Source organism: Piliocolobus tephrosceles, chromosome 2 (genome assembly GCF_002776525.5).
Source record: "Piliocolobus tephrosceles isolate RC106 chromosome 2, ASM277652v3, whole genome shotgun sequence".
NCBI lineage: Eukaryota > Metazoa > Chordata > Mammalia > Primates > Cercopithecidae > Piliocolobus > Piliocolobus tephrosceles.
Window position 1 is genome coordinate 62,467,715 of NC_045435.1, and position 22,762 is coordinate 62,490,476.

General features: G+C 40.3%; 1 long non-coding RNA gene across 1 annotated transcript in view; it reads right to left on the reverse strand.

Annotated features, from left to right (window-relative positions):
- Positions 1–2,020: 2,020 nt before the first annotated feature.
- LOC111532753 overlaps positions 2,021–22,762 on the reverse strand; it is a 70,502-nt gene continuing 49,760 nt past the window's right edge. Inside the window, exons 3-4 of the long non-coding RNA XR_002728627.1 lie at positions 12,082–12,267; positions 2,021–2,834 (exon numbers count right to left, since the gene is read on the reverse strand). This is a non-coding gene — a long non-coding RNA (uncharacterized LOC111532753). The remainder of the gene's footprint in view (positions 2,835–12,081; positions 12,268–22,762) is intronic.

Below are 22,762 nucleotides of genomic sequence, written 5' to 3' on the forward strand. Positions count from 1 at the left end.
CACCCTTGTCCCTTCTTGACTGCCCTGGCAGTACTCTACAGTCATCATGTCAAAGATGCTCTTACCAGCAGCACTAGGTTGAGCAGTGGTCTGAAAACCTCATGTTAACCCAGAACCTCAGAATGTGACCTTATTTTAAAATAGAGCTTTGCAGTTACAATCAAGTTAAAATGAGGTTATATTGGATTAGGGTGGGCCCTAAATCCAATGACCCATGTTCTTATAAGCAGAAAGAGATCCGGAGCCACAAACAGACATACAGGGAAGAATACCATGTGAAAACAGAGAGAGATTGGAGTTAGACCGCCATAAACTGAGGAATACTGAAGATCTCCAGCAACTACCAGAAGCTTGAAAAAAGCAAGAAACAATCCTCTCCTAGAATCTTCAAAGGGAATATGGGCCTTTTGACAAGCTGATTTCAGACTTCTGGCCTCCAAAATATGAAAGAATGAATTTTTGTTGAAGCCACCCCATTTGTGGCACTTTGTTAAGGCAGCCCCTAGGAAACTAATATGCTAGCCCTGGAGTCTTCACCACTCTGCCCTCCAGCCACTGTCATGATTCCTATCCCCAGCCCTGAGTCCTTCCTGTTTCTACTGCTGCTTCTCTTTAGCTGAGGAGCCTGCTGGTAAAGCCACACATAGGCACATTTTGTATTTGTATACATACAAAATCCCTCTCTCGCACATCCCTGCCCCCATTCCCTCCACCTACTCCAGCATCTTATTCCAGCAAAATACCTACCTCCCACAATCCTGCTTCATCCAGAATGCCTCCCTCTCACTGGTCCATTTGTAAGCTTGCTTACCCTGAAAAAAGACCTCCCTATGTCCCTCTGACCTCTATAGGACTGCCTTTCTTCTCTCTCCCTTTTGCCAGGCTTCTTAAAAGAATAAATGTATACTGAGCGCAGTGGCTTACGCCTTAATCCCAGCACTTTGGAAGGCAGAGGCAGGCGGATCATGAGGTCTGGAGTTCGAGACTAGCCTGGCCAATATGGTGAAACCCCGTCTCTACTAAAAATACAAAAATTAGCTGGGCGTGGTGGTGCATGCCTGTAGTCCCAGCTACTCCAGAGGCTGAGGCAGGAGAATCGCTTGAACCCAGGAGGCGGAGTTTGCAGCAAGTGGAGATTGTGCCACTGCTCTCCAGCCTGGGTGACAGAGCAAGAATCCATCTCAAAAAAAAAAAGTGCAAACTACCTCATCCTTTAAACCTCCAAAACACCCCCATAAATGTTCTTTACCATCCTTGACAGCTCTGTGGTCTTGGGCACTACTGAACCCTCTCTTCTTCCTAAAATCTGTCTCATACATCCAATTCTGAGACTGTTTTGTCCTGCTCTCTTCCCACCTTGACAACTTCTTTCAAATTATTTTTCCTCTCTGCCATATCCTTAATATAGGCACTCCCTTAAGTTTGGCCTTTTACCTTATGTTTTTTATTGTTTTCCTTGATGATCATACCTATTTTCATGAATTTCTCTGTCCTTTCTGCTTAATTTATCACATACTCTGGAAAGACCTCAACATATGAATGAATGAAACCCAAAATCTTGATCTTTCAGATCCACATTTCTAAATATATACAGAAATAGGTTTTCTTATGTGTTTCTAATGCCTAGATGTGTTCTTTACGTGCTAAGTAAATAAGAATAAATGAATAGCTATTTTTACACAAATACCCCGCTGGCAAAAAAAAAAAAAAAAAAAAAAAGGTTCAATAAATCCAGATTTCTCCATCTGTACCCACAAGCCAGCTCTTCCTTTTGACTTTTTTCCCCGGCTATGAGTGTTTCACCAATACTAAGGGTTTGCAATCTTGGGATCATTTTTCGTTTTCTTTCTCTTATACTTTATCTGTTTCATAATCTTTGGAATTCCGTATCTTTAAAATATTTCAAATATCCCTTTTTTTCACAGTCCCAATGCTTATGCTCTAGTTTAGCATTCATTTCTCTAGTGTTTTCCATGTTCATTTTCCTCCATCTTAAATATCATAATTATAACTCAATGTATTTGTCTGGTTTTCATTGCTTATAACAGAACACCCAAAACTGGGTAATTTATAAAGAAAAAATTATTTATTACAGTTGTAGAAGCTAAGAAGGCCAAGGTTGAGGGGCTGCATCTGGTGAGGACCTTCTTGCTAGTAGAGAGCCTCTGCAGAGTCCCAAGGCAGTACAGAGCATCACATGGCAAGGGTGCTGAGTGTTCTACCACAGGTCTCTCTTCCTCTTCTTATAAAGCCACTGTTCCACTCCCATGATGATCCATTAATCCATTAATCATGAATGGAGTAATTCATTCATCAGGGCAGAGCCCTCACAATCCAATTCTGGGACTCCATGTTAAAGACCCCACCTATTAGTACTGTTACATTTGGGATTAAGTTTCAACATGAGCTTTTGAAGGAAAATTCAAATCATAGCACCAAAATTCTCATATCTTATCATTTTCTATCCAGCCTGATTGTCAAGAATATCAGTTAGGGTGTAAGCTGGACTCAGACAGAAACTCATCTCTGCCATTTACTAGCTATGTGATCTTGGGCAAGTAACAAAATCTCGCTGAGCCTCAGCTCCTCTTTTATAAAATAGGGGAAATAACAGTCCCCTATTTCATAGGTGTGGGGCATGGTACCTAGCATATAGAGAGTGTGCAGTAAATAGGGGGTTCATGAGGATGAAAGTGGTGGCTGTGGCGGTGGCAGCAACAGTAGCCAGAGGTCTGGTCTTCATCCTCCCTTGTTTATGCAGTAATCTTTCAGGAGCTCCTGAAAAACTTTGTAATGACCAACCAACCATTCATTCACAGGTAGCCTTGCAGATCCTGTGAAGAAGAACACAAATGTCAGGAGTCGACCACCTAAAACCAATTGCTAAAACCAGTATCAGAGAATTTTTATAGGAATTCAAAGAGAAATTTTGTATTAAAAACATCAACCCAATGTCTGGCCTAAACTAAACAGTCAAGAAATGAAATTATTTTTGGAGACATTTTAGAGGGGTATGAATTGTAGTACTAAAATGAGGATGTATACTATGGTAACCAACTGAGAAGATTGTAGCAGACATGAAAAGATTTGTGTCTTCTTGCCCTCTTAAATTTAGTCATGTCCAAGATATTTGCTTTGCTCCATGAAATGCTAGCTAAGGTAACCTTTATTAATTCCAAATAGAAACATTTAAATGCTAACACTCAGTTCTCCAAACTTCCCCTGCCAGGCAGAAACTCTCTCTTCACCTTCAATGGAACATTAATGTGAGCAAAAAATAATTATTTGTTTTTCTAAGCCACTGCAATTTGAAGGGGTGTTTATTACTGCAGCATAACCCAGCCTATCCTGACTGTGAGGGTTGATAACCAATGTCAGGGAGAAATTATGTGGCCTCAGAGAGCCACTTAAACATTCTTCTTAACCTTGACCTATTCTTATTAATAAAGTGGGCTACACAGTTTTCAAAGTTGAATTAGTTAATAAGATCCTTGGGGCTCTGTCTTTAATGAGAAACAACACTGACATGAGAACTGGAACTTGCTGAAAAACCAAACACAACTGGAAGCTCACCTCTGCTCTTTAGCTTTTATAACTATTCCACTGTTACTCCAGAGTTTCCTTTTGGCTTATGTCTCCTGCTCCCCACTCCCCATCCTCCCATTCTGCCACAGCTCCTCAAGTTACACTCGATGAATATTATCCTAATAACTCCATATTGCCTTCCTTCCCACATGCACTCACTTTTCCCTCCACCTGGAAGAACACCTGGGGGTCGGAGCTTGCAGTGAGCGGAGATCGTGTCACTTCACTCACTCCAGCCTGGGCAATAGAACGAGACTCCGTCTCAAAATAAATAAATAAATAAATAATCATTCCTTTATCTTCATGTCTAAATCTTACCAATCATTCAGGGTCCATCCTAAGTCCTCTCTCTCTAGAAGACTTCTTGCCCTTTCCAGCAGAGAGTTATAATCCCTTTGTGATCACCCTGTGGCATTATGTGTATATTTTCTTTGACTTACTATTTTTATATTTTGTATTTTTTATCAACTTATATATTTTAAATCCCTTAATAGATTGAAGCTGTTCAAAGGCTTGATCCATGACTTACATATCTTATCCAGGGCAATTTAATAGATTTCTTTGGCCTTAGGATGTCCTCATAGATAATTGTAATGAATGATGATAAATGGACTATTGATATTTAGCTGTATGACAAGACTTGGCAATATATAATACAAGAAATAAACTGTAATAAAATTTTTAATGTCACAATTTGTAGAAAACCTAACCACTCATCATTGCCTCTTCCAAATTCTGACTCAGTTTTGAAATTGGCCCAGAAGCTTTGAGTAATCATCTTTATTAGTGGTGAAACTGAATTGGAAAAGGTAATTTGGATTGAAGGTCAAAATGGGGCTTCCTACAGAAGGACTCTGGAACTGATTGTGTCCAACCAGTCACGGACACAGCAGCTGGAGGTGTGCAGCCCTCCCTGGCAGACTGGACCAGGAGGGCCTGGTCCTGGTGAGATTATGACATAATGGTCAGAGTCACAGGGAAAGCATGCAACACTTGCTGCAGACTTAAGAAAGAACCAGGCTCTAGGCAAGACATGAGCAATGACCTTCATCCAGACTCACCAATGAAATAAGAAAGGAATAAGGTTTAGACAGAAGTATTTCCTACTTGAGAGGATCAGGAAGAGACTCAGGAAGAAAAAGAGCAGGGTTCATTAACAAAAGACATGCTCATAAGCTTAGGTCATAAGAACTAAACTAAATCACTTAATCACAAGATATAAGAGTACAGAAGGAAGGACACACAATTTTTCAAATTTCCTGTGGGTTTGATGTCAGATATTTAAGACACAATACATATGCTAAGAAAAATAGGCTTTAGATTATGTTTGGAGAATCATATATGCTTGCATTCTCCCAAGTAAATTATTTAAAAATATCAATTTTGTACTGTTTACTCAGATACCAACTTTGTACTTTAATTAAAGGATTATTATATTGTTGGAGGTCAGAAGATGATACCGTGAAATGAAGGCCTCAGAAGCAAAAGATTCTCTCCAACTTTCCCCTGCCTTCCTGTCTCTCAGTCCAGTTCTCCCTCAAGGCTAGCCACACAAACTAGAATCCCTCTTCCCCAAGGAAGGTGGTCATAGACTCCAGAACCCCTTTTTCCCAAAGCCAGCCATAAAACATAAAATATTACTCTAACTTTTGTGCTTTCCTTTCTGTGCAAAAACTGGCCATAAAGAAATGATCTGACCTATCTTGTTTGATTATAGGTCATAAGACCTTCTGCTCCATACCCAGAAGGATGACATGTTGCATAGACAGGCCAAGAAGAATCTAGACAAACCATGCTGGGATCCCCACTCTCAACCTGTTAGCACTAAATCATATTTTTTTAATCCAATCATTTCTACATAGCTCCTTTGCTTATTGATTCTAAGCAAAAAAAATGGACAGTTTCCCCTGCATGTTTTGGTCTTCATTCTGAAGGCTCCTGTGCCATGTAAAAGTATGACTGAATAAATTTGTATGCCTTTTCTCCTATTAGTCTACCTTTTGTCAGTGATTTTCAGTGAATTTTCAGGAGGCAAAGGGGAAATGTTTCCTTGGTTTCTACAATATTAACTGGGATGTTTTACACTGACCAAAAGTCTTAAGAAAAACAATAGCTTTGAATAGGTACCACTGTCTACTGACTGCCCAGTTGGGCCTAGGAAGACCATGGTGGCATGTATACACAAATGAGGTCACATGTTCATACTTGAAATCTGCAACATTTTCACTTCTGACACTACAATCTTCCTACCTTACCCAGAAATGCAAACATTCCATGTTTTTAAGGAAGAATGTCAATTCTAGAGATGTAGCAATTCAGAAAGTAGATGACTTCTCTAGTGAAAAACTACATTAGATCTCAATAAAATACATTTCATTAAAACTTAGCAGCCGGACAAAAATGTGTTATTGCTTTTATTGTCTCCATTGTGTCTCCTATGTGGGTTTGTTATGCAATATTTCATGTTAGGGCATTTACAAAGAGTTTTCAAATCATTAAAAGGCTATTGTCAATAGAGTGTTGGAAAAAGAATGAGAAAGTATCCCCTCCTCCTCCACAATCCTCAGCCCTCCCCAAACACCAGCACCTGGAGCAAGCCATGCTGTGCCTTCATAAAAAGCTATCGGAAGCCTGAGAAAAACAGGCAAGATAGAATTAAGAAAAATGGACGTATCCCACTGACCCTGAGTATAGAAGAGAAATGTAGAGAATGTGTGAGTTATTAGCACAGTAGAAAACTATTTTATTTAAGAACCACATCTTCACAGCTCTGTCTGAAGGGTTTCACTCAGACTGCAAAAAAAAAAGTGTACAGATTCAAAGCTCAGGATACTCAAGGATCTGTCATGTTGTGTGTAAAAGAATCGTAAAATCATCAGCAAAAAGAAGGACACAGTAGGAGTCCCAACTTGTAAACCATTAAGCTCCTAGGCGTCCGTTATACTTCATCCTAAGGGACAAAAAGAGGAGTTTCAAGTGAATTCCCCAGCTTTGTTTATGGCACGGCTCTTTCTGACAATGAGGTTTATCTTTCAAATAATCAAAGTCAAGGTTTGGCTTGGTTTTGCTTGGCATTCATCTTCAGCAACAAATGAAATACATTTGCATTTTAGGTCCTCAAAATAAAAAATTTCAGAGAGCCTATTGCCAATCGTTATCAAAGAATTAAAAAGAGAGTAAAGAAAACAAACAAAACTATATCTTGGCCATTAACATAGTGAGTCCTTGAATGACAATTCGCTAGTAACCAGGACAAGGGCTATGTCTAAGAAGTACACACAGCTGCCCAAAAAACTGAGAACTTGATCTTCATCTATGTTAAAACGTCTGTCTGCATTTGCTCACTTCATCTGCACAACAATCCAGTAAGCTGGTGCTTACAGAGAGATAAAACCATCTTTCTCAAGTTCACACTGTTTGTAGATGGCAGAGCTTGGCTTTGATTCCCTTCTCTGACTCTAAATATATGCTTTAAAAGAGGGTTTCTCATCCTCATCAGTATTGTCATTTGGGCGGAATATTCCGTTGTTGTGAAGGACACTACACTGCAGGGCATTCAGCAGCATCCTTGACTTCTATCCACTGGATGCCATAGCACCTCCCACTCAGTTGTGACAACAAGAAATGTCTCCAGACACTGCCAGATGACCTCTGGGGGGCAAAACTGCCTCTAGTTGAGAACCCTGCTCTAAACTAGTTTCACTCAAAAACGTAGACTATGCTCTGATTAAGAGACTGTGAACATAAGGAGCTTGTGCCAGCAGGCAAATCAACTATGTCACTAAGCATACTGTTTACTTCGAATGACATTTTTTTTTTCAATAGCAAGACTTTTTTAGTAAGGAAGTAATGTGTGGATTTTCATTTTGGGGCAATCTCTTTATCTCATCAAAGACCAGCACTATGGAAAGGGCTGCTATAAATTATTGTGGTATATTGCCTCCCTGAAAAGGTAATATTCAATAAGGATTTGATAAATTACTTTTAAAGTTATTTTCCCCCTTAAACCTGTATTAGATAGTCTTTATTCTGGCAATACACTTCTCATCAATGATCAAAAATTATTGTAAAGCCGAGTTTAATAAATGGCTCTTAGGTTTGGTTTGAGTGTTTGATTGTATTGCTCTCTCCCTGACCTTCAGGCTACTAGATGACATTCCTGATTGGAGAAGCTCAGTGCCCAGCTAGACAGCTCACCCCACATTAGGCGATTATAAGGTCTGACAGCTTGGTCCAGAATAGTCATTACAATCTACAAGTAACTGGAGGCTGTGTGGTTCCCATTTTCTCCCACTCCCCTTAGGGACACTGCAGTTGGGGAGGATGGGAACTACAGAGTCTCCAGTTACCTGCAGATTGCAATAACTATACTAGCTCTTTTCCCAATAAGAATTCTATTGTCTTATCCTCCTTTACCATCTCAGCAACTAATACTTACAAATAGCAATACCTTCTGAGAGTTAAAGTACTAATAGCAGCAGTAGCAACACTATTACACTATTTAAGAATAATTAAATGCTTCATTGTGTGCTAAGCATTAAAATCTGCATATACATTCGCTCAGATAGTTTTCACAATAACCATATGAAGTAGGCACCGTTGTAATATCCATTTTACAGGTAAGGAAACTGAGATCAGAAAAACCCAGTACCATGACAGAGATATTTTGGCTGGAATCAGCCCAGATAGAACTCTGAAATTTGTTCCCTTTTTTTTTTTTTTTTTTTTTTTGAGACAGAGTCTTGCTCTGTCGCCCAGGCTGGAGTGCAGTGGGGCAAAATCTCAGCTCACTGCAAGCTCTGCCTCCTGGGTTCACGCCATTCTCCTGCCTCAGCCTCTGGAGTAGCTGGGACTACAGGTACCCACCCAGTTAATTTTCCAGCACTATGGAAAGGGCTGCCCAGTTCATTTTTGTATTTTTAGTAGACACAGGGTTTCACCGTGTTAGCCAGGAAGGTCTCGATCTCCTGATCTCGTGATCTGCCCGCCTTGGCCTCCCAAAATGCTGAGAGTACAGGCGTGAGCCATCATGCCCAGCCGATTTGTTCACTTTTTTCTTTAACTTTTTATTACATAGAATTTCGAACATAGAAGAAGTAATAGGCAAAAGAATATAATAAACTTCATAAATAAGTCACCAGTTATAGCAATAAGCAACTCATGGACAATCTTGCTTTAACCCAAAACCAAATCTGCTTTCTTTCCCTTATTACTGGGAAGCAAATCCTACACAGCATCATCCATAAATATTTCAGTACATAAATCTAAAAGATAAGGACTATTTTTAATAAACATAAGTTTCAAAGTCATTATCAGACCTAAAAATATCATTGATAATATCTTAATATTATTAAATATCATCAATTGCATCATAAATGTTATGAATGTTTCTTTTTCTATTTTATGGTTGGTTAGTTTGCATCAGAATCTAAGTAAAATCAATTCATTGCAACCAGTTGATCTATGACTTCAGTCTCTTTTAATCTGTCCTTTTATTTGCAATTTATTTGTCATAAAAGTTGGGTTGTTGGCCGTGTGTGGTGGCTCACGCCTGTAATCCCAGCACTTTCAGAGGCTGAGGCAGGCAGATGACTTGATGTGTCAGGAGTTCAAGACCAGCCTGGCCAACATGGTGAAACCCTATCTCTACTAAAAATACAAAAATTAGCCAGGCGTGGTGGCGTGTGCCTGTAGTCCCAGCTACTCAGAAGCTGCTGCAGGAGAATTGCTTGAACCCAAAAGACAGAGGCTGCAGTGAGCCGAGATCACACCACTGTACTCTAGGCTGAACAACAGAGCAAGACTCTGTCTCAAAAAAAAAAAAAAAAAAAAGTTGGAATGTTAATCCTATATAGCAAGCATCTGTGTCAATATTCTTTATTTTTTCCAACTTTTAAAAATATAAATAAATACATACATAAAATAGATCAATAAAATTTAAACCCATCTTTAAACCATTCTTAGCTTGAGGGTGTACAAAAGCAGTCCAGGGACAGGTTAACCCCTATAGTAGAATATTCCACAGTCTGGATTTTGCAGATTGCAACCTCATGGTGTCATTAACATGTATATTAGTCCATTTTCATACTGCTATAAAGATACTACTTGAAACTAGGTAATTTATAGAAAAAAAAAAAAGAGGTTGCATTGACGCATAGTTCCACATGGCTGGAGAGGCCTCAGGAAACTTATAATTATGGCAGAAGGTGAAGGGGAAGCAAGGCACATCTTACACAGCAGCAGGAGAGAGAGAGTGCAGGGCAAACTGCCACTTTTAAACCATCAGATCTTGTAAGAACTCCTTCACTGTCATAAAAACAGCATGGGGAAAACTGCCACCATGATCTAATCACCTCCCGCCAGATCCTCCACTTGGGGATTACAATTCGAGATGAGATTTGGGTGGGGACACAGAGCCAAACCATATCAGCATGTTTCTCTATTCTTTGTGCTTTCTATAAATTGTGGCTGGATCTAAAGTTTGATGAGATTCAGGATCAATTCTTTTGACAGGCTACATCGTCGGTGGTGTACTCTTCCACTAAGAAGGACGTAATGGCTGGCTTTTATTCTTCCCAAATTTTGTTTTTAACATTAATGTTCTGTGTAAATACTTGACTTTAAAGAACTCCGAAGTATCTTATGGGCACATAAAATAAATATATATAAATATATAACAATATCACATAAGTGGTTTCCTTATTCTTACAGTGTTTTTTGAGTGACTTCTCTGCTAGGCATTGAATTAGGTATGTGGTATATCGAGATGAAAAAGCCAGAGGCTCTACCGTTAAGGAGTTGTCTTGTGGTAAGTGTTTCACTGATGCCATATACCACCACCAGTCAAATAACAAACCTGGCTTGTAGTGAACCAGGAAAGCTGCACCCAGCAAGAAGGAAATAGAATGATAAACATTCATAGGAAATAGAGATCAGGTTCTCTTGCTCTGGGACAAGGATACTTTGTAGAATTATGATGTGAGTTGGACTCAAGACAATGGGAAAGATTTAGAGAGATGAGGTCAATCATCTCTGCAGATTCCAATGAAGAGGAATCCTATGAGCTGCAGTACCAGTGCAGGGGGGCGTAAGATGTGTGCATGGCCAGGAAGATGAGCAGCTGGGTGAAGCAGAGGGGCTGTGTAAGGGTTATCATGGGCAGACCTATCATTTTAGGCAATCCTGTTTATAAAATCTCCAGAATCAGACAATCTTTTGGTAACCATCTAGTTGAGTAACAACAACAAAAACAATGACATCAAGCAAATTTTTATTATTGTATTGAGTCTTCATGGCAATATCATTGATTAAGCGTTATTAGTCTCCATTTTATAGCTGAGAGAAAGGAGTTCCAAAATTCTTCATTCTCCTTCTATTCATTTACCCAAGTTGTGAATGCCAAGGCAAGGATCTGAACTCATCAGGTCTGTGCTACGATTAATTTATATGGGCACAGATTTCCCTTGAAATAATACCATGTTGACCCATGAAGGATGTCCCATGTTGAGGATTGTTCAGGATTCCCAATCCCAGGAGGGGCTACCACATTCCTTCTTCAGATATTTATTTCTTCCCCTAATCATTTAGATGACTTTAAAAAAACGTTTTTTCAAGAAAAGAACAATATGGTAAAATAGCAAGCTTGAGAAAAGAGAAGTCAATATAGTTGCTCTGATATAAAATCTGTCTCTAGGCACCAAGAAAAAAAAAGGAAATAGAAGCAAGAAGTAGAGAAAAAACTCATATTTATCGAGACTGTCTGTGCCTGGCACTGTCCTGGCACTAATTATTTAACATAATTCAAATAATGTTAAAACATCCCTGTGAGCTAGCTGAGAGATGATAGTTGTTTTTAACTTTTATTTTAAGTCCAGGGTGTACATAGGCAGGTTTGTTATATAGGTAAGCTTGTGTCACAGGGGTTTGTTGTACAGATTTTTTTGTCACCCACCCAGGTATTAAGCCTAGTACCCATTAGTTATTTTTCCTGATGCTCTCCCTCCTCTCACCTTCCACCCTCTGATAGGACCCAGTGTGTGCTGTTCCCCTCTACGAGTCCCTATGTTTTCAGAGAGATAATAGATTTTTTAAAGACAAAGTTCCCACACATAGACCAAAAGAAATTCCTCACGCAGGAGGATATTGAGTTATGTAAGAGCCAATGCTACGGTATCAGCAAAAACTTTGCAACTAGCGCACACAGGGACACCACTACCAGTTAATACCCAAATCCCCACCCTCGGCCACCTTTTCCTGTTAATACCAACATATTGGCAAACTTATGTGAATGAAATGATCCCACTGTGCAATTTTCGTCTGTCCAAGATTTATATGGGTTCAGACTGAGGTGAGTAGTAAAAATTAGCAAGAACCAAGAAAACTGGTAAGCAGAAATAATAAGCAGAACAACAATAATTATAATACATGCAGACAAGCAGGTAGTCATCTGAAAAATAGAGTGGAGAATGTAGAGTCAAATAAGGAAAAAATGCAAACCTGTATAACTTGAACTCCAAAGGCAGATTGGTAAGGCCAACTTCTCCACAGCAGACAGCCTCAAGAGAATAGATTTCTCTAGTTCAAAGTAGGATTCTGAAAGATAGTTTTCCCCATAGATATTTTTACTCAGTCTAATCAGTTTAGCCTCAGCAGCATCTGGTGGTAGGAGAACCATGGGGTATCCTGTAGAGACAGAGGAGATGATTTGATTATTCCCATAAGAATATTCATACACAAGAATGATATGGCTAGATGTTAAAGTTGAGGTGGGAGGCCAGGCATGATGGCTCACACCTGTAATCCCGGCCCTTTGGGAGGCCGAGGCAGTCAGATCATGAGGTCAGGAGATAGAGACCACCCTGGCTAACATGGTGAAACCCTGTCTCTACTAAAAATACAAAAAATTAGCCAGGCGTGGTGGCAAATGCCTGTCGTCCCAGCAAATTGGGAGGCTGAGGCAGGAGAATCGTGTGAACCTGGTAGGTAGAGGTTGCAGTGAGCCAAGATTGCGCCACTGCACTCCAGCCTGGGCAACAGAGCGAGAGTCCGTCTCCAAAACAAAAAAAGTTGAGTGGAGGAAAATGTCCATTAAAACATCTAGTTCAAGGTCTCTCAAATTAAAGTATTTTCCAAACAAGCTGAAAATAACATTTGTTAAACGAAATTAAATATTTGTATTGAATTTGGCCATTCCTTAAATGCTACTAAACTCAACATTTCCTGTGGTCAGATCATGCAGATATCCTCTTATGATAAATGGTAATTGCTGAATGATTATGGGTAAATATTGCCCTGTCATTTCTTTTGAGAGGGAACCTACTACGTTAATGTGAGCTGGGCTAAAAATATTGATTCCAGAAATGAGTATGAAATGTTGTGATTTCCAATTATTCTAAGAAATTGGTCTTTGAAATCCTGAATTATGAAAGGATAAAGTGGCTCCAATTCAATCTGTGAAACAGGACTCGATTTAGACTCCATGATCAAGTTCCTAGGAAGAAACTTAAGACAGGAATAATGGTTGGCATGTAATATTGTTGACTGCTGCCCTCCAGTGGCAAAATTTGATGGAGTTTTCAATCCAGTAAAATTCAAAGTGTCTTCTATTTCAATTCTCAGGCCTTTTGAACATTTGAGCCTAAACTTCTTAAGAGCCCAATAGTTGGGAATAAAACCACAAAGGCCTTAGATTGTACTTGGTTTTACATTGTACGGTCATAAAATGTTAGAGAAAAAGGTTGTTTGCCTTTAAAGTAAGGCTGGAAAAAGACTGAGCCACAAGTGATTAAAACAATTTGGCAGGAAGATATTGGGCAAGCATTTTAGAATCTTCAGGCTGTATCCTCACCCTTTCCCTGTTGTATCAAATTCTTTTATGGTATTTCCTGTTTAGCTGGAAGGAATGACATATCCCCAAATGCTCTGGGATTGAGGAGATGCCAGTTATCCTGCCTGTTAATATGAATGTGCCCTGAGGATACTGATGTTTTTCACACGACAAAATGTCTAGCTTTGGATGTCCTAGTCACACTGTGGGTCATTTATTTTCTTTCTTATTTTAAAGTCTTTTCTTTGGGAGGTCAATGCAGGTGGATCACCCGAGGCTGGGAGTTCAAGACCAGCCTGGGTAACATGGTGCCCAGCTATTCAGGAGGCTGAAGCAGGAGAATGGCCTGTACCCATGAGGTGGAGGTTGCAGTGAGCTGAGATCACGCCACTGCACTCCAGCCTGGCCAATAGAGTGACACGCTGCCTCTAATAATAATAATAATAATAATAATAATAATAATAATAATAAAGTCTTATCTTGACCTCCTCAAGATGCCATGTCCCTGGGTCCTCTCTGTTTCCTTTCTGATCTCCTACATTGCTTTCCCCCACTTCCCCCTGGGGTCTTCCTTTTAGCATCCATCCATATCCTCACTTCCCTTTGGATCTGAAGAGGAAGACAAGCCTGTCAGCCATCAAGAAAGGACCAGACCCCCTCTAAATTCTTGAGGACCTTGATATTTTAAAATATAAAGAAATGCCAAGTTAGATTTAGTGGATATGCTGTAATATTTTAACTAGAATCTACCCCTTCATGGATTTTCTTGCTAAGTAATGCTTGAAGAGAAATGTTCAGAATCAGTACTCCAACAGTAAGGAATCAAGACAGAAAAGCAATGGTACAGTTCAGAAAGACCAAAGTTTGGGGAGGTCATTATGGAAATTTATTTCATTTTGAAAGAATACAGGCAAATGCTTGTATTTGGGGTGTGAACTAATTGGTGATGTGCATATAGTGGCATAATTTAACATCTCCTTCTATTCAGTCAGTGATTCTTAGCCTGTTTTGGATCACAGACACCTTTGATGAGCTATAGAAAGCCATAGACCCTTTCCTCCCCACTTCACCCCTGACACAAATCACATAGGCACTAAAGGTTGTATTCAGTTCCAGGGGATTCACTGACCTAGTTTTAGAATGCTTATTCTAGATACATGGCTCCCGACTGGACAGTGTTTCCCTTGAGGGACATTTAGAATGTCTGAAATATTTTTGGTCTTCACAACTGGGAAGGCGCTACTCACATCAAGTAGACAGGTGTCAAGGACATCTGCTAAATAGCCTATCATGAATTGTACTGCCCCTACAACCAAATACGTTTTTGTTCAAAGTCTCTAAAGTGCCAAGGTTGAAAACACCTGCTACGGATCTGCACTGCCCAATACAGTAGCCAGGAGCTACATAAAGCTCTTGAAATTGTGGCTAGACTAAATTGAGATGTACTAGAAGTACAAAATACATACTAGATTTCAAAACGTTCATACATACCTGTAAGACATTGTGTTAATGATGTTTTGTGTTGACTACATGTTGAAATAATATTTCAAATTTACTTGGCTAAATAAAATGTATTAACATAAAGTTCATCTGTTTCTTCATACTTTTTGTAATGTGGCCACCAGATAATTTAAAATTACTTATTTGTCCATAGCTGCGGATCACATTACATTTCACTGGATAGACATGCTCTTGATGCTTCATAAAAATTGAACTATCGAAAACTAATTACGATTCTGATTCTAAAGCAAGGGTCAGAAAACTAAAGCTAAAGTTCGTCCACTAGCTGTTTTTGTAAGTAAAGTTTTATTGGAACACAGTCACACACATTTGTTTGCCTATTGTTAATGGCTGCTCTCACAACAGCAGAGCTGAGTAGTTGTGACAAATACTATGTGGCCAGAAAACCCTAAAATATTTATGATCTGGCTTTTTACAGAAAACGTTTGCCAATCCCGGATCCAAGGTCATGTCCACTACAGGAGCAGGATAAAACTTTGTCATCCTGACAGTAGTACTATTTTCATATTTAAAGTAAGCAAATTTGGGACATTCGAAGAAGAGCTGGCTGGAGGGATGGAAGGCAGGTGTAACAGAACACACTAATTGGATATGCTGTCCTCATATGACTGTATTTTATGTTGTTATTCAACAGGAATATGGCTCTCTATGATGGAGAATAGAAAAGATAGTATCTCCTGTTAGAAATGGGTCATTGAGGCCCGACATGGTGGCTCACACCTGTAATTCCAGCACTCTGGAAGGCCGAGGTGGGCAGATCATCTGAGGTCAGAAGTTCGAGACCAGCCTGGCCAACATGACAAAAACCCGCCTTTACTAAAAATACAAAAATTAGCTAGGTGTGGTGTGGCACACCTGTAGTCCAAGCTACTCAGGAGGTTGAGGCAGTAGAATCGCTTGAACTTGGGAGGCGGAGGTTGCAGTGAGCCAAGATCACACCACTGCACTTCAGCCTGGGTGACAGAGTGAGACTCTGTCTCAAAAAAAAAAAAAAAAAAGAAGGAAGGAAGGAAGGAGGGAGGGAGAGAGGGAGAGAGAGAGAGAGAGAAAGGGAAGGAAGGAAGGAAGGAAGGAAGGAAGGAAGGAAGGAAGGAAAGAAAAGAAAGAGAGAGAGAGAGAGAGAAAGGAATCATTGATTCAGCCAACAAGTATTTATTGAGCACCTAACATCTGCTAGCCACTGTTCTTAGAGTTGGAAATACAACGGTGAACAAAAATAAAGTCCCAGCACTCCTGGGGCTTACAGTCTACTGTAACAGAACACCTGTCTGAGATAGGTGAAATATTGATAATGTCAAATATATCAAGAAGAATACTCGAGTATGTCAAGTGGTGATAACTGCAAAGAAACACAGAACAAGTTAATAGAATAAAGAGCCTTGGGGTGGAGGTGATACAATTGGATTCGGAATGCTATGGTCATGGAAGGCTTCTCTGAGTAAGCACATTGGAGGGTGTGGAAAACACAATTGTAAGCCTCCCCTGAGGACAATCTGATAATATGTGTCTAAATCTTAAGTGTGACCCAGTAATTCTACCTAGTTATTTAACACAAGCAATTATGGGAACTAGTATGCCAGAATGTTCCCTGGAGCATTGCCACCATAATTTTTTAAAAAAGGGAAACTACTTAAATATTCAACTAAATTTATTAATATAAACAATGTACATGGCATAGTAAGCTTTTTAAGAAAAAAGTATTATATTAATACTTTTCTTGATAGCACAATTTCAGTTTCATAACAATATAAAAATATTATGTTTGCAGAGAAAAAAGTCTGAAAGTCTTAACCCCAGTGTTAGGATTCCTAAAAGGTCAAATTTTAAGTGTCTCTGACATGCATCTGTATATCTCTCCATAGCGTCATCTTTTCAAAATAACTCATAAACAAATAAAGTTATAAAAGAAAGAAAGGAGACAAGACCTGGTGGCTCACGCCTGTAATCCCAACATTTTGGGAGGCCAAGGAGGGCAGATGGCTTGAACCCAAAGGTTCGAGACCAGCCTGGGCAACATGGCAAAACCCCATCTCTAGAAAAAAATACATAAATTAGCTAAGAGTGATGGTGCATGCCAGTAGTTCCAGCTACTTGGGAGGCAGAGGTGGGAGGATCACCTAAGCCCGGGAGGTCAAGCCTGCAGTAAGCCTTGACCACACCATTGTACTCCAGCCTGGGTGACAGAACAAGACCCTATTGAAACTGCCTTTGCAAAACTATGACTGAGACAGTCAAAGAGATCTGACTGACTCCACCTTGCTTCTAACCTCCAAGCTGTCTATTCATTCCTGGGCACAGGCTGAACTAACTTTGGGAGAAACTTAGTTTTTAGTTCATAGTTTAAACAAAGACGGTAACAGCCCTTTCCCAAAGCATATCTCCTTGCCTGGGCACTAGACTAACATTAGCCACAGGATTAGAAATTATGGTTTAGAAGTCATGCAGCTGGAGGCTCAAGATTCTGACCATCCCTCAACTGTTCTTAAGATCAGTGCTTGAGATATTTTGCAGATCCTGCACTTGATGGATCAGCTGGCACCACCCAGATTGGTAAACTGGCTCATCTGATCTCATGGCCCCTACCCAGGAACTGACTCAGCACAAGAAGACAGTTTCTACTCCCTATGACTTCATCCCTGACCAATTGGCACTCCTGGCTCACTGGCTTCCCCCTACACACCAACTTGTCCTTAAAAACTCTGCTCCCCAGTGCTCCAGAGACTGATTTGAGTAACAATAAAACTCCGGTCTCCCACACAGCCACTCTGCATGAATTACTTTCTCTATTGCAATTCCCCTGTCCTGGTGGATCAGTTCTGTCTAGGCAATGGGCAAGGTAAACCCCTTGGGTGGTTACACGGTCTAAAAAATAAATTAATAAATAAAAATACAAATAAAAGAGAAAGAAGACTGAATTTGTCAAATATGCACATAAAAATTCCCTTTAATGTTAATCCTAAGTATGATAATATTCCATTGAACCATCAGGAGCTGACAATGAGGAGTAAAAGAATTAATTTAATGAACACAATGAATTGTCTTTTTAAGCAAATCCAGTAGATTCTGGACACTGTTCTCTTATATTATATACCAGAGAATTAACGTCAGTCCAGTTAATTCCTTATCATGCAGCCATGTTAAAAGGCCCAGGATGTCAATGAACCAATGGGAAACTTCAGAGAAAGCAGACAACACCCACCAATTGCAGCTGGCAGTTAGAGATACTACACTAACCAAGACAACTCAAAGTTTCTTTTTTTTTTTTTTTTTTTTTTGAGACGGAGTCTTGCTCTGTCGCCCGAGCTGCTGGAGTGCAGTGGCCAGATCTCAGCTCACTGCAAGCTCCGCCTCCCGGGTTTACGCCTTTCTCCTGCCTCAGCCTCCGGAGTAGCTGGGACTACAGGCGCCCGCCACCTCGCCCGGCTAGTTTTTTGTATTTTTTAGTAGAGACGGGGTTTCACCGTGTTAGCCAGGATGGTCTCGATCTCCTGACCTCGTGATCCGCCCGTCTCGGCCTCCCAAAGTGCTGGGATTACAGGCTTGAGCCACCGCGCCCGGCCGACAACTCAAAGTTTCTAGAGCTTCTCAAAGTTCAGTCATGGGACCTCTACAGGAGCATTATTTGATAATGGTGATGGTTAAGGAGAGGGAGGAGAAGATGTGTATTTAAAATGTGGAGTCAGCCAGGCGCGGTGACTCATGCCTGTCATCCCAGCACTTTGGGAGGCCGAGGCAGGAGGATCGCCTGAGATGGGGAGTTCGAGACCAGCCTGACCAACATGGAGAAATCTTGTCTCTATTAAAAACACAAAATTAGCCAAGCGTGGCAGGGCATCCCTGTAATCCCAGCTACTCTGGAGGATGAGGAAGGAGAATCACTTGAACTCGGGATTCAGAGGTTGCAGTGAGCCGAGATCGCACCATTGCTCTCCAGCCTGGGCAACAAGAGTGAAACTCCATCTCAAAAAAAAAAAACTATAGAGTATTGGATCCTACCCATAACATTACCCGGGTGGGGTCCATATTTTGCGTGTTTCAAAGGTTCTTTGATTAATTCTTATGCAGACCAATCTCTTTAAGCTTACAGCTGCTTACATTGGGCAGAGAAAAGGAAAATGTCTTCTGACTATCTAGAGGGATGTTATTTTTGATCAGAGTCCTTGAGGAAAGAAAAGACAAATTGGGACTTGCCTAATTATCAGTAAATTATTGAAGGAAGGCCTCTTGCTTGTGTGTGTATAAGTCTCAGTTCTCCCTACAGGACATTGTAAGCAAGAGTCCTTTGGCCTACTTTTGAATATTGCTGATACATTTTGTCTGAGAACTGACACCAACCTAATTTCCTGCCCCTGGTGAAACAATTCTGGGACCAGGTGTATTTTCTCATGTGTACATTAAACAATATTGAGAACAAGCAAAAATAAATAGCTGCCTGTTTCTGGAAGGAAATACTTATTGCTGAAAGCTAGGACTGCCTACAAATTGAAATAGCTTACTTATCAAGATGTATGACTTGCTCATTAAGACTTACTCAAAGTCAGGTGCTATGGCTTACACCTGTAGTCCCAGCTACTCGGGAGGCTGAGACAGGAGGATCGATTCAGCCCAAGAGTTTGAGGACAGCCTGGGCAACATAGTAAGACCCTATCTCTTAAATAAGTCAGTACATTTTTTTTTTTACAAAAGTCTCAATTCAAAACCTTCTTCTTTCTGAGTCCTCCAATGAAAGCTAATATGTCATAAAATGCCCAATCCCAACCATTCCCTACTTTGCAAGACTCAGCTTAAAAGCATTCAAACCCTCCATCTCTTCCCTGTCTTTCCTGTTTTAAAACACTACAAAGAATCTGCCATGTTGGGAGTTTCCCTTATGGCAACAGGCCTACTACACACGGTTTGGTTTAATCAGTAGCCTATTCTGACGGCCCTTGAGATTTTGAAGGTCCAGATCTCATCATTTCAGTTGATGTAGGTTGGCATACTTCAGTCTCCCTGAGATGCCCACTGTATATAATTCTTAAAATTCTGTTTTCAAGCTTCACTGTGTCCCTTTCAAGAAGACTTTTAACTTCTCTTATTCCCAGCTAAGGCTCTTGGCAAACATCCCCAGCTAAGCTTGTATGTATCAAAGTATCCAAATAAGGCCAGGCGCAGTGGCTCATGCCTGTAATCCTAGCACTTTGGGAGGCCGAGGCGGGCAGATCATGAGGTCAGGAGGTCAAGACCAGCCTGGCCAACATAGTGAAACCCCATGTCTACTAAAAATACAAAAAGTAGTCGGGCGTGATGGGATGCGACTGTAATCCCAGCTACTTGGGAGGCTGAGGCAGGAGAACTGCTTGAACTTAGGGGGCGGAGGTTGCAGTGAGCAAGATCATGCCACTGCACTCCAGCCTGGTGACAGAGCAAGACTCTGCCTCAAAAAAAAAAAAAAAAAAGTATCCAAATAAAAAGCTGGAAAAAAAGGAAAGAAAGAAAGAAACCAGATCTGTTGAAGTTCCTCTAAGAGTCTTTTCTAGTTTAACTTCTAGAGATGCTTGTGAGCAGGGGCAGCTGAGTTCTACCTTCTGTTAACTTTTGTAGTGCCACAGCTGTGTTACTGATGCTTAGGAATCAAGAGTATAAGCCCTAAGCTTAGTGGAGAAGACAGACAAACATAAGAGAAGTAATCCCAGCCTTTTGGGAGGTCGAGGTGGGTGAATGGCTTGAGCTCAGGAGATTGAGACCAGCCTGGGCAACATAGCAAGACCTCATCTCTACAAAAACACAAAAATTAGCTGGGCATGGTGGTGCAAGCCTGTAGTCCCAGCTACTCTGGAGGCTGAGGTGGGAGGATCACTTGAACCCAGAAGGTTGAGGTTGCAGAGAGCTGAGATTGCACCATGGCACTCTAGCCTGGTGCCAGAGTAAGACCCTGTCTCAAAATAAATAAATAAAATAAAGCAGCAAAAAAAAAAAAAAAAAGCACAAATTAAGAGCTTGGGCTTTAAGTCAGACATATCACAATAAATATTTGTGTCTCCTCTTTTCTGCCTATGAGATCTTTGGCATCTCAATGTTCCCAAACATCAATGTATTCAACTTTAAAATGGTGGAAAAATTGTACAGTAGAGAGGATTACATGATAAAGCTTAAACACAAGCTCTAGAAATGGTAGCTATTATTTTATTTTTATAAAGCATACCTGAAAGCTCTCAGATGAAATTTGAATGCTATAACTTCAGATTTACATTTTAAATATTGGTTCTGTCCTTATTAGCCTTGTGTCCTTGGGTAATTGATCTCTTTAAGGCTTTGTTTTCTCATCTACAAATCTGAAAACACTACTATCCCCTTGCTATGGTCTGAAAGTTTGTGTCCCTGCCCCCATCAAATTCACATGTTGAAACCTAATCATTATTCAGAGGAGGGACATCTGTTTTTTGTTTTTTAAGGAAAAGAAAAGAAACCTAATCATCGATGTGATGGTATTAGGAGGTAGGCCTGTGGGATGCAATTAGATCAGGAATGGGATTAGCACCCTTTAAAGGAGGCCCCAAAGAGCTGCCTGACACTTTCTACTATACGAGGACACGGTAAGAGGGTGCCCTCTATGAGGCAGGAAGTGGGCCCCACCAGACACCAAATCTGTTGATGTCTTGATCTAGGACTTCCCAGACACCAGAATGGTTAGAAATAGGTTTCTCTTGTTTATAGCCACCTAGTTTATAGTAATTTGTTAGAGCAGTCCAAATAGACTAAGATATCTCTCAATAATAAATAATGTATTTAAAACACTTAGTACATTGATCCATGCAATCAACTTATATTGAAAACACAGACTCTAGAGTCAGACTACTTATAAATAAAATTCCTGTTTACTCTCATGTACCTTGTTCAAGGTCTCTCATGTACATCAGTTTGAACTCTAGCCCGACTTTCAAAAAACAAAGAAACTCCTACAGTTCTAAGTCTTTGGCTTTTATCTGTGAATCACAGCTACCTTATTAGGTTTCTCTCCCTTTGTCCTCCTCCTTTTTCCTTTTTGTTCTATGCTTCTGCATGCATGTTTTAATCAGAGATTTTTTTTTAAAGAGACTTATCCACAAAGTAGTCAAGAAAGAGAATTTTAGAACCGGTGATCTGATACCTCTTCCATCACTGAAAATTATAAAATTGGAAGTATGTTAGGAAGAAAATATCTCCACAGTCTGTTAAGATATTCAAAAGCTTTTCACTAGAACAAGTTTGCATTATTTAATTTCTCCAGTAGCAGGCAAGAAAAATATCAAGAGTCTGCCTTTGGGGAGATGCCATTTCATGAGCAATGAAGCAGTAATGAATGGTAAAGATGGAATATCAAGGAATCATTTTTGAGAGGGAAATGCAGCTCTAAAGTTATTCGGTTCAAGAGACTGACATATGATGTCCTTACTTTCAACTCTATTTTTTCCAAACACCTATCTGTCCATGCATATTCATTTAGTGACTACACTAGGTAGTGTAGTATTGAAAAGAAATTACAGGCCATTCACAGTGGTTCATGCCTGTAATCCTAGCACTTTGGGAGGCCAAGGCAGGCAGATCACCTAAGGTCAGGAGTTCAAGACCAGCCTGGCCAACATGGCAACACCCTGTCTCTACTACAAATACAAAAATTAGCCAGGCATGGTGGTGGGTGTCTGTAATCCCAGGTACTTGGGAGACTGAAGCAGGAGAATCGCTTGAACCTGGGGGTAGAGGTTGCAGTGAGCCAAGATCATGCCACTGCACTTCAGCATGGGCGAAAATGAGAAACTCCATCAGGAAGGAAGGAAGGAAGGAAGGAAGGAAGGAAGGAAGGAAGGAAGG